This window comes from Amblyomma americanum, chromosome 2, assembly GCF_052857255.1.
Source record: "Amblyomma americanum isolate KBUSLIRL-KWMA chromosome 2, ASM5285725v1, whole genome shotgun sequence".
NCBI lineage: Eukaryota > Metazoa > Arthropoda > Arachnida > Ixodida > Ixodidae > Amblyomma > Amblyomma americanum.
This window is the reverse complement of record NC_135498.1, coordinates 147,294,709-147,306,933: the sequence shown is the minus strand read 5'-3', so window position 1 is coordinate 147,306,933 and position 12,225 is coordinate 147,294,709. Positions and strand designations below refer to the sequence as shown.

At 46.1% G+C, this 12,225-nt stretch overlaps 1 protein-coding gene across 1 annotated transcript in view; it reads right to left on the bottom strand.

Annotated features, from left to right (window-relative positions):
• Positions 1–12,225, bottom strand: part of LOC144120133 (venom metalloproteinase BumaMPs1-like) — a 73,268-nt gene that overhangs the window by 38,665 nt on the left and 22,378 nt on the right. The gene's annotated exons all lie outside the window — the stretch shown is intronic.

Below are 12,225 nucleotides of genomic sequence, written 5' to 3'. Positions count from 1 at the left end.
GGTGGTAGCTCATTTGTAAAATGACTAACGCAATGAAGGCGCCACGCACCGCATTAGAACCGCTTGTTGCGGGTGGGTTACAATGAGCGCTTTACAGTGTGAGAATTGTAAGAGCACGCACATGAGGATCGAGATACGCTCCGTGTTTGCGTGCACCGTCCCGAGAAAGTTCATTTTCTCTGTTCGGCCCTCCCCACCTTTGCGGACTCGGCCACCCGCATAATTCCTCCCTTCCATAGAACGACGACTGGTCGTACAACTGTTCGGTCTCCTCAGAATCAAAGTGATGTGCCGGTGGCCGTGTTCCAAGCGGCAGAATCTAAATACTCTTTCAAATCCACAGCGCGACTAAGTCACGGAGTTCGAAATTTCTAAAGTGCGCGGTAAAAGACTAATCGAGCAGGTAAGTAGTAGGACTGAAAGGAAAAATATTTACTTCATGATAACTTCTGAATGGTGAAGGCACAGAAAAACTTAAAAAGCTTCCAAGTAACTCAAATAGCGGAGAGTTAAATAACACGTGCAAGAACTTTAAACACTCAGTGCGACGACGTGATGAAAGTGGAGGAAGGTCTGGGCAGGGCAGATGATTACAAAGAAAAAAAGTGTTTCATTTCAATGAAATACAAACCGGACAAGAATTTTTCACATATTCCAGCTTGTTTTACATCCACTAGCTTGCCAGGATTGCACATGACGCCGCCGTATTTTAGGCTGGAGCTGATCAGGCATTTGGATGCATGTAATGACATTTCGTGGCGTAACATGAAAATTGCGCAGCTAGCATCCGCGCCTATGTAGAGCTTTGTTAGGAATTAGATCCGTGTGTCGAAACTATGCTATATTTTACATGAATGCGAAGACGTATCTCTATTCTAGACGCGTTTTAGGTACTTGTCTTTGAACCAATATATGACAGGGAAGTAACTGCTCGCGTGGAGAATGACATGAAAACTTTTTTTGGCGAAATTGATGCATATTTTCTATGTACCACACAACTTACAGAAGTTTCAGAAAAGACAGTTAAGGTCATGATCAGGGGGGGGGGGGATTTATTTGTATGTTATATAAAACAATTGTCATCGTACAGGCAGGTGGTTGGTAATATAATAAGTGCTAGATAAATGACGTATATAAGGGTCACTGAACGTATACAGTGGATGTAACATGGGGAAAGGGTTCCTAGGGATGGGCTAACATTGCCCAGCGTCTGATGATTATGTCATTACTCAAGTGGGACCAATATGTGCGGGAGCGGCTCTTTGTAAAGCACAATGGTACCCTCGAAATCAATCTTGTGGTCATATGTCTCGCAGTGTTCCATCACCGAGCTCCGTTCTCTGTTCATTTGCTTGCCAGTTGGTAGTTTTTCGAGTCGCAATAGAGCAAAGCAGTCCAGGAGTATAGGAGGGACGGGGAAGATGTGGAAAGCAGGGGAGAATGACCGCGTTATATGCGGTCAGAAAGAATTTTTTGCCTCACTTGGTTACTGTACAGATAGTAAACTTAGCTTTCGCTTCCGTATGTTACTTTTCTTTTCCTTTTAGCTTTATGTTTAGCATCCGAAGCGGCGCAAGGAACGGAAGACCGCAAGGCTCTCGAGTATAAAGTACCTGCTAGCCTGTGAATCCGGCTCTCTGCTAGAGCCGCTCCCCCAAGAGCATGTCGTCTGAAAACATGTTATGCCATCAAACGAGTTCTTCCATTGCCTTTTTGTGGGTCCGATTTCAGCGAAATCCTCACAAACCAACAAAAAGTTACCAAAACTTTTACCTTCTCGGGTTTCACATTAAGAGTTCAAACCAGGTTCTCGCAATAATAAGGAAAATATAGGGTTAGGAATGGACAATCCGGGCAATGTGCTACTTCCGACAGTAGTCCACGGCGTAAAGGAAGTGAAGTTATGGCAGGGTGATTGAGGGTGGACAAACGGCGAACAGAGCGGTGTTATTCTGTAGGAATGTGCTAAATAGGTGACTTCAGGGAAGTCGGCAATATTTTCACGGGTCGTTTAGACGACGCGGGTCGAAGGCACGATAAGCATCCAGGACCACAGTAGCAGGCGCCAGAGACAGTCAATACGGTAGCGGCCGGGCTCATGAGCGAGTTCTTCCGAGCTTCTACCTCTTCACCGTCGATCGGCACACCGCTGGTTGGAGATGACGTTAAGTGCCAAATCAGGGAATACTAATAACACACACGACAATATGTACAAGGTCCTTGCATGAAGGGGAAATCTCCAATGCTTTCTCAGTAGGTATCCCTACTGTGAAACCTAGAGACCCCAGTGGTTTTTTTCGGGGCTATGCTGCAGAGCTCCGCTATTCATCACCTGCGACCCCCATCATTTAGAGCAGAGCGGAGTTCTTTTTCCCTTCTTGCCATCCAAGCGGCAGTCCCAGGACGACAGGGACTTGAAGGCTGAATTTTGCAATCCAACGGCACACGAAAAAACTCTACAGGTTGCAATAGGCTTCATTCTGCGCTTGTTTGACTGTGTTCTCACTGATTACGAGAATATGGCGAGTTATTGGCAGCCTTGGCAGAGACTCTCGCCTTCTGAAGCCTTTTGAAGCTCTTGGCATACGCAAGGAAAAACATAATGCGTGCTTGGCAGAGGGATTTGCAAACGCACTCCTACGTGCTAATTCTGGAATAGATATATATACACCACCGGCTTCCTCCAGGTTTACCATGGACGTCCCATTCACGCTTCGTGAGCTTCAGTCTGTGCTCAGTGGCCTGCGGCGCCGGTGTGCAACAGGTCCCGACAGCATGACAACCTAACGCTGAATAATCTGCCCTTGGAACTCAGGAAGCTAGGAGCTCCTAAGCTTCATCAGTCGTGTTTGGGAGACCGGCAATGTTCCTCCGTCATGGAAGCTGGCACATGTAGTTCCAGTACTGAAGTCTGGCAAAGACATGACGGACCTTGCTTCGTATCGCCCTTTATCATTGACCTCCTGTGTAGCTAAGTTGATGACCAAGCTAGTTAAATGAACGCTTATCGTCGTGCCTAGAGGACAACAAGGCACTACCAACATGTATGACGAGATTCCGCCAAGGTCTTAGTGCCCAAGATAGCGTCTTAGACTCGGTGAGTCACATTGAACACCAAAGAGCTTTCCGCCTTTCATCTTAGCCATTTCTTTTGACGTTGCAAAAGCTTATGACAACGTGCTTCAGAGCTCAATTCTGAGCAGTTTGCAAGGCATGGGCATACAGTGCGTGCCATGTGTTAATTTTCATTTACAAGGTTATAAATGATCGTGCGCTTCGTGTACGGTTAGGGAGTACCTTAAGCTCCGAAAGGGTTCTCTCACGAGGTGTGTCTCAAGGAAGTGTTCTTTCCCCCATGCTCTTTAACGTCGTAACGGCTGGCCTTGCGTATTCGTTGCAAAAATATTGCAGCCAAGTGTCAATATATGCTGACGACATTTGTATTTGGATTACTGGCTACCAACACAAGCGATTAGCCCTAATAGTTTTACAGGCTCTTTTTTCGTCACAAGCTTACCTTCAAGGTGCGGTATGGTCTCTATCAGTGGAGAAATCCGGCTTTGTTCTGTTTCCAGGTGTAGGAAGACGTTAAGCGCGGTTGAAGATAGACCTTGACCACTCTTGCATCTGCCAATTCAACCACACGCGTTTCCTGGGCGTCATTATTGACTCCTGTCTACAGTGGCGAAAAGTTGTCGACGCGATTGTTTCATCTCTAGCTTCGCGTCTCAATGTGATCCATAGAATATCAAGCGAGCAATGGGGAAACCATCCTTCTTGGTCGGGCTTCATAGTCAGACTTCATGAACCGCTGGTGGTCAGTCGCATAATGTACCAATTACCTTTAATTTCCTCCCCGGCATCGCAGCTTGAACGTCTCGAAGTTGTCCACAGAAAGGCCATAAGAAGAGCCATTGGAGTTCCCCAGGTGGCTTCGAACAAGGCAGTACTTCATGAGCCTCTTTCGAAACCTCTTAGCTTTGTCGCTTCTCAGACTACAAATGCATCTTGGCCGTCTAGGAGAGACGGTAGCTGGGCGATCCCTTCTCCAGCGGCTCTGCAAGAGATATGAGTCGAGGCCTACTTGGCACTTAATACTCTTAGTTCTTGAGGCCTTAATGTCCGAAGGCAAACTAAACGGTTGGAACCCCCCTGGGCTTTTCCGACCCTCGACTGTAGGGTCACAATTCCCCATGTGAGCGCAAAGCAGCTTTCCTTTGGCAGCAACGCGTTGGCTCGTACTTGAATATTTGGAAACAGAGTATGCCCGTCATCTTCAAATTTTCAAGGATGGTTTTGTAGACGAGGTCAAACAAGCTAGTGCAGCGGCTTTTTACATTCCTTCTTTGGACTGTGATGGGTCTGTACGCTTTACTGCTGTCTTGGCGGCTTGGCGAAAGTTAGGGTTTTGTACGTCTCAAACTGTTGTCATCCTAACTAATTCGAAATCTGCCTTTCAGAGGTTAGAGTTCCGATTCGATACTGATGCCTTTTCTATAAGCTCTCAACACTCGGTGCAGAATCTGCACAGCCGAGGCTTTGCTCTGTATTTCCAATGGGTACCCTCTCACATAGAAGTCAGGGGCAATGAGGTGGCAGCCAGTCTCGCCCATAAAGCTCTGTCAAGGAATCTATAAAAAAGTACCTCAAATGGAAACAGTCTCTACAGGAAAACAGTGCTCGATCATTTCAGTACCGCGTGGGGTGCGCCCCACAAGCCATGTGTGATTAAGGGACTGAGAAGATCTTAGGCGACCCTACTACATCGAATTCGCTCGGCCTCTGCTCACACTCCTGCTTGGATGCATAAGACGGGCATGGCATCGTCTCCGCTATTTTCTTTATGTGGTGTGTGCGGGGATATCGAACATTATATTAATACTGACCAAAGTACAACGCGGAAAAGTATGTACTGTTCGCTTCCTTCAAGAAGACAGGAACGCTTCACAGTACAGTTCAGGACATTGTCTACCCGAGGGGAAACAAGACATGCAGAAGGGAGGCTACACGCCTTCTTTTAACATTTCTACAGGACACTGATCTTGTTTCTAAATGATGACAGCAGGAACGGACTATGGTCTACTCTGATTGAATGTGTGCGTAGTGGTGTCTTCTGAATTGGACTATGTTATACTCTGAGTGAATGTGTGTATGGATTGTGGCACTGCAATGGACTATGTTCTACTCTGACTGAATATGTGCTTAGATGGTGACTTCTGGAGTTAACTGCGGTATGGACTGTTTGGCGTGAATGTGTGCATAGACGGTGACCGCTGGAGTGGAATATGTGCTTTGATAAGTGACTGTGCGCATAGCGGGGTCGATCCGACAGTTTTAAGGACATTATTAACATAGAAGTGACGCTACGGTAGAGCAATTGCCGGCAGAATAAGCAAGGCTAATCCCACCTGTAGCATTCAACACTAGAATTCAACTCAACTCGAAGTTCTTTTTCTCAACACAGCAGAAATACCACTAGCATGAACACGAGCCTAATTACACGTATTAGAAGCAAGTCTATTGGGTTTTTTTTAATTTGGACAAAGGCTGTACATGTTTGGAAATGCACCCAGAAGCGGACATCTTTTGCCAAAAACTTTTCATGTTTTGCTGTTCGCAATTGCAATAGCAATATTTTCGACGATGCACAAAATATATTCGCTTAATGCGGGTCGTTGCATTATTAGGAGACATGCAATGTTGATGGGGCCTGCGTTTACCCTTCTCCGTTCATGTACGTAGCTTGCGCACAAATACGCATTTATATATATGAAACATGGGATATGCCGCTGCTTATGCAAATGTTTGACGACGCGAGCATTAATGTCGTTCTTTCTTCGGACACAGCGAAGGAAAGAAAGGCGTTTTGCTGCCTACCTACGTCTAGAAGGGTGTGCACATGAGCACAGAGCTGTAACTGAACGCCAGATTGTACGAGTGTGCAAACCATAGCGAGCTCTTTCGAAAGCGTTAGACAACACGATATAGAACAAGAGAAAAACACAGAGCTGAACTGACTTTTAAACCGAGTATAATGCGCAGACTACATTTGACAGCCCATTGTTTATGTACTAAGAGTACGGTTTGTATATCTACTTCCGTGCATATCGCAGCGTGCATTTTTTTTTAATCTGCTAGTGGAACGTGTCGCAGCGGCACCGAAGGAACAGCGTTTAATCATGGCTTTATTAAAACCACCCGTTGTTTTCAGACACATTTCAAATAATTGCGGAACAATTTTTTCAAGTGAACTGCATCCTGCGAGCGCTTTCTGTCGCCGCAGTGATTGGCCTTAACCGGTTTAGTGGTGTTTTTAAGCTGGAAGGAGCAAGCTCAAGGGACACGAACCAGCTTGTAATGGAGGAGGTGAGAACATGCATAGCCGCCTTGAACAGTGACCTGATTGATCACTTGTTATTTACAGGATAGACATGAATCTTCCCGCAGTGGTTTCGCTCATCATACTACGACGCACCATGTTCTGGAAATACCTTTCAGATATCTCAAAATTGCCTCCAGTGGGGTGGTATAGGTGGGCAGGAATTATAGGGCCGTTAGTCTCGCTGGAGCTCCGAAGATTGTGCTTTATGGCTTGCGTGTTTTACGCAGATCGTGTGGTGTGAAATCACCTAAGCCCGTCCTCAAAAGTTTGGCTTGAAGAACCAGCAACGGATCTGTGCACTCAACCATGTTTTTAGGTCGCGAAGAATTCGGTGGTGTACTTTGGTCGGAACACGAAACGGAAGTTTAGATCGGGCGCCCAGAAAGACATATTTTCTGTTAGCATTTAGAGAAACGTAGTAAACATACGGCGCAGCGCTAATTCTATACTCAAGGACCTTTCAAGCGTACGTGGCATTGTAAACTAGAAGTCTGCTTCAGTGCTCGCAGCTGCAAATTATGTTACTGTGAACAGTCGATAGGATCAGCCGGAAGACCACTGACATCTCCATAGTATCGATCATGAAGCACGTGGTGGCGGTGTGGTCGCAGCTGAAGGACTGCTGCCATTGTGATAGCGGCTGCAGGCAAGCCGCCTTTAATGCTCGGCGTTGATGAATCCTGCCTTAAAAAGCACGGATGAATCTACTTAACGGCGTCGTCACTGAGTTGGCGTGGGCGCCAGCGGAAACAGAGGTTTCGCGAGCGCGCACTTCGACAATTAAGTTCAGGAAAAGGACGGCGGAGTCTGTTTGCATGAAATACTGCAGTCGGTAAGGATTTGCAGCGGTGATAGAGCGTCATCCAGGGCAAAAACTGTCCGTGATAACGCAAGTCGAGTAACGGCACGACACGGCCGAGAGGAAACCCGATAACATTTCTGTAACCCATTGTTCCATGTCAGTCAGCTCTGCAAGACCTAGCAAGCTGTAAAGGCGAGAAGAAATTGATAATTTCTAGGGACTCGATGTGAAAAGAACTTTCGCAGAAGAGAGGCGTCCATGGCTCTATTTAAGTCATCTATTAAGGTTTTCATGTGAAAACTAGAACTCTGCTTGAATGCTCGCCGCTGCGAATTATGTTGGTGTCAAGAGTCGAGGGGATCAGTCGGAAGAGCACTGATATCGCTATAGTATCCAATATGAAGCATGTGGCGGCTTACTTCTAAAAACGCTAGCCTTGCTTCGAGAATACAAATCACCTTATCCCCATCGCCGCAGATTATGCTGTATTCCTACAGCAAGGATGAACTATTGTAACCAAATGACATTATCGGTTACCGGCCATCCTAAATAAATTCGCGCACACCGGCAAGGATAATATCAATGTCAACAAGTCACTTATTCGACATTACCTCACTGACACATGTTATCAGTGCCATTCCATAGAGATTTGTTCTGCACAACATCGTTAATGGTGCTGCAGTATCATGTTTTTCATGTGTTCTGCGTGTCATCCCAGATGAAAATCTTCAACTGGAAATTCAACTGGAAGTAACTGGTTTCAACTGGAAGTAACTGGTCCCAGTTGGAAAGCAAACTGGTCTCAGTTGGAAGTCAACTGGTTCCACTTTGAATCCCAGTTGGAATCCAACTGGCCCCAGTTGGGGACCAAGTGGGAGGCAAATGGTCCAGTTCCCACCAACTGAGAAACATCAATTCCCACTTGAGATCCAGATGGGAGGAACTGGCGGCCAAGTGGGAAGTGAGTGGTTCCATTTCTGGGTCAAGTGGAAAGCAAAAATTTCCAATTGAGGGCATTCTGGGCAGAACGAGTCGTGGGTAAAGTCTAAACGGAAGTTTTTTTTACTGGTTTGAGGGACGTCTAGAAGGAAATATGCTGTTGCGGCTCAGCACATTGTATATATATTAGTGTGAGCAGAGCAAAAAGAAAGAAAAATAATGTCACCCAGCCCGCACTGCCAATGGCACAGCTAGCACATTTTACATTTGTTATGTTGGGGCAACCTTAAAAGAATGAAAAATAATAAGCCCCTGCCTGCAGCACATTGTACAGCCATAAGCGAATTGAACTTACTGTGAAATTAAATTTAAGTTGGCTTATCGGTGAACATCAATCCAATCGCATGTACTGCGTGTGCCACGTGAGAAAATGCCCATAGAGACTCTTCTGACGAATAACATCACTTCCCTCAAAACTCTGCACTGCGCATTTAGCATGGGTCGATACGCTGTAGCAAGTATCATGTACCTGCATTGTTAGCATTACAGCAAAATTTTTTTCTTATTAAGCCTGCTCCATTCCTATCGCCACCTCGTTAAGACATGGTAAACACTTCGGGCAATGTGACTTTATATTTATTGCTCGCCTGACCACTGTTCTACTGACCTGGCCCAAGCAGAAAAATAAAACGAGAGGAACGACCACTTTCGGGGCACTCTGAAGAAAACGAGGAAGCGTAGCTGGCGGTACACCTAAGTGACGAAGAGCAGCGCACTTAAATACCACAGTACTGAGACAACATTCCCACGGCTCTGACTATGCATATTCCGCAAATGGCAAAATCTATAAGCACACAAGCTGGCGGAAACGGCAAACAAAAAATAGAGGAAAACACTGGAAGAGACAAAAAGCGCGAAACACCTTAACGAGAGGACACTGGTGTCAATGGCACAAGAAAGCAGCCGACACAACCCGCGGCGCTGGCTGGCTCAAAAGCAGCACCCATGGCGGCATGTGCACAAAGTATTCATTCCTTCAGCAGAGGCGATGCAGAGACAGAGCTTGGAACAGGCTCCCATTGTGTCTGAATGGAGCACTTTCCTAACAAGAAAGATAATGTTAAAAGAATTTTCACGGCAGGTGGCCACCTGAAAGGGAACGAAAAGGGTACCAAGCGAGGCGGGACCTGGAAATGAGGCCTGAAAGCTTATGGGAGGGCAAGGGAAAGAGAAGTTGCTCGGAGGGCAGGGCAACGTTTTTGTTTTCTTTTTCATTTTTTTTGGAGGGGCTCTGGTGGACGTGAAGGCGGAGGGGGGCCAGGAGAGGGGCGAATGCAGATACGAGCTCGCGAGAGAAGTAAAAATGGCCTCCGAAAAAGCACCCTGTCTCGGAGCCTACTGCTAAAAAGCAGGAACAATAGCGCCTCTGAAGGGTACTTTTATTTGCATTCCATCACATACATGGCGATGCGCAAATCGGGTACCGTTGCATTATGGTCACCGCTCTTCAGTATGTCTCAGCTCACCAGCGCTGGCCTCGTATGTAGATGGCGCTGATAACCACTGTGTCCTCTTCTGTACTTACACCACGCCTGCTTTTGCCCTCTTCAATCTTCCTCATCCTCTCTCTATGCGAGCAAAAGCCGTTTGGCAAAGATGGATGCCAGAAAAGCCGGGCGGATGAGCTGCTGGACTTGGGGGCCACGGCAGCGCGCCCTTTGTTTTGCACGTCGGTATAGTGCTGTGTTAGTGCTGTGCCACGGACATGTTTCCACTTATTCAGTAAGCCAGGGATCTCAAGCGGCATACGTCGTCCGCGAAGACGCAATGCTGAACTCCCCATTGGACATCGAAGATCTGGACGGAACAATGAAGTGTTCTGGGACGGTGGCAACAAGCGCAACGGCTATCTACAATTCCCACATCATCCATTTGAGCGGTAAGTTTCCGTTGCTGCTAAGCGCATTCGTGTGGAATGAGAAAGGACAGTTAATTTGTAACTCTCGCAGTTAACCGCAGAAAAACAATGAAGTGCCTGTGTGGAGGAAGGAGCACAGGAGGGAGACAGCCAACGCAAAAGCGAGCCTGATGGGCAGAAAAAGGAGCGTAGATTGCGTGTCCCTGTAGCAGCTATTAGGGATTTAGTACGTAGCTTGTAAATATATAATATTAGCCGCGCGACACCCTTGAAAGGTACAATTTTTCCTCTTACCACGAGAGGCGACAGGGCGCTCGAGCGTTCGAGCTGTGTTATCCGCTAATAAAGGTGCGATGTTTTAATCTGAGTAGTTGTTTGCAGTTGCGATGGTTGAGCTCTGGCGCTGCATAGCTGTGCGAACGACGAAGACAGAAGCGCTAAGTTCAAAACAAAGCAGATGCGGTATAGTATTTCCCTTTGTTTGTCCCGTCGAATATCGCTCCAGCGCCGTAGTCAAGCGTGCTCATGTCTGTATATAGAGTCTTGAGCACACTTGTATGCAGCGTTCGACCGACTGTCTACCGAGCAAAAGACACTAAATTTTAACGCGGGTAATATGTCTCACAAGAAGTGCTTCCTATATGTGGGCTTTATTGTTCCAAATGTCAAAGTGGCAGCCTTCGGGTTAATTTAGTCGACCTGCGGTTTGTTATGCGCTGATGTCGCACGGCGCACAGGCGTTTAAAATTTCACCTCCATCGAAATGCGGCCGTACGTCCAGGATTTTATCCCGCAGCCATGGAATAAGCAGCCGAACGCTAAACCACTAAGCCACCGCAGCAGGCAGACGATATTTGCGCTTGAGCACGGCAAAAGAAGCCGCGTTTACATGAATGCCCCAATAGCGTATCACATCACCGTTGTGTTGTATCTCTCGCATGTAAGCCGGGATAATGTGCAATAAAGCTCGTTAATCCGCTAGTGGAATTTGGTGGAGGACTTTGACCAGAGGGGGTGACGCGTCTCTAATGTGTGCGTGCATGCCACTTAGGCCCTCCGCGGCGCCCCATCTGCGGGATACAATCCATTATGCACCAGAAAGAAGCGACAAAGGCCTCACAAGGGAGGTCGGCAACCGGTACCACTCTTATTTCCTTCCTTCTTTTACTTTGTGACAGTTTCTTTAGACATCATTTTTTTTGCTTTTTTCCTGTGCTGTGCCTGCATACCTTTAATTTCCTCTCGTGTGTAGGCTTCTCTTCTATGTGCTCTTTGCTGCTGCTGTATGCGACAATGCTGTATAACTGTGTGTTCACGCCATATCTGATTTATTAGTTTTATTCAGAACTTTCCTCCTTTACTATTCACTTAAAAAATAAATACAGCCTTGTTTATCCTGTCTTTCTCAAATTTATTTATCGTGCCTTTCTAATTGCTTTTCTCGTTTTCTTCAACTTTTTCTTTTCTGTTTCCTTCCTGTTAATTCTTTATTATCGTGTTATCCTGTCCTTTCTTCGCATGGTGCAGTCTTTTACTATCCCTTGCCTTTTTTATTCGTCATTCTGCAAACATATGAACATAAGGCATAATTTTAGCTCAATATTTTTCTTCCAAGTTTTCTTTATATTTTCTCAATTTTCATTGCTTTGTAATCGTACAGGTCTCCTTTGCGTTTTTGTTCTTCGCATCGCCTTTACTTTTTCTGTTTCTGTTTCTCCCGTCAGCTCTTCTTCATCCTCTTTTCGTCTCAATTTTGGCGACCATCTCTGCAGTTCTACTCCTTCCTGCTTATTATTTTTCTTTTACAAGCGTGCAGAGTGTTTTTTTTTTAAATTTTCTTCCTGGGTGTTTATTTTTTTAGCCTTTGGCTGCTTTTATTTGTTATCCAATTTAAGCGCGGCAATCAGTGCTAGCCTAGGTTTTTTTCATTTCTAATTTTTTTATTTCCGAGAGGGTTATTACTAGAGCGTCGCCCTGTTATTATGACACCGTGGTCAACTGCCTTTACCTGATAGCGCGCAAAATTAAGTACTAATTACTCGTTTTGGAAGTGTTCACTCAAACACTCCGCACTTTTCGCTAAAAAACATTGTTGCTGGTCTGCACTTTCATCTTCAATCAGTGCTCCTGTCTGTTCCTGGAAAAGTTTGATCATGAAACTCCACGCAGCCCAGACGTATTGAG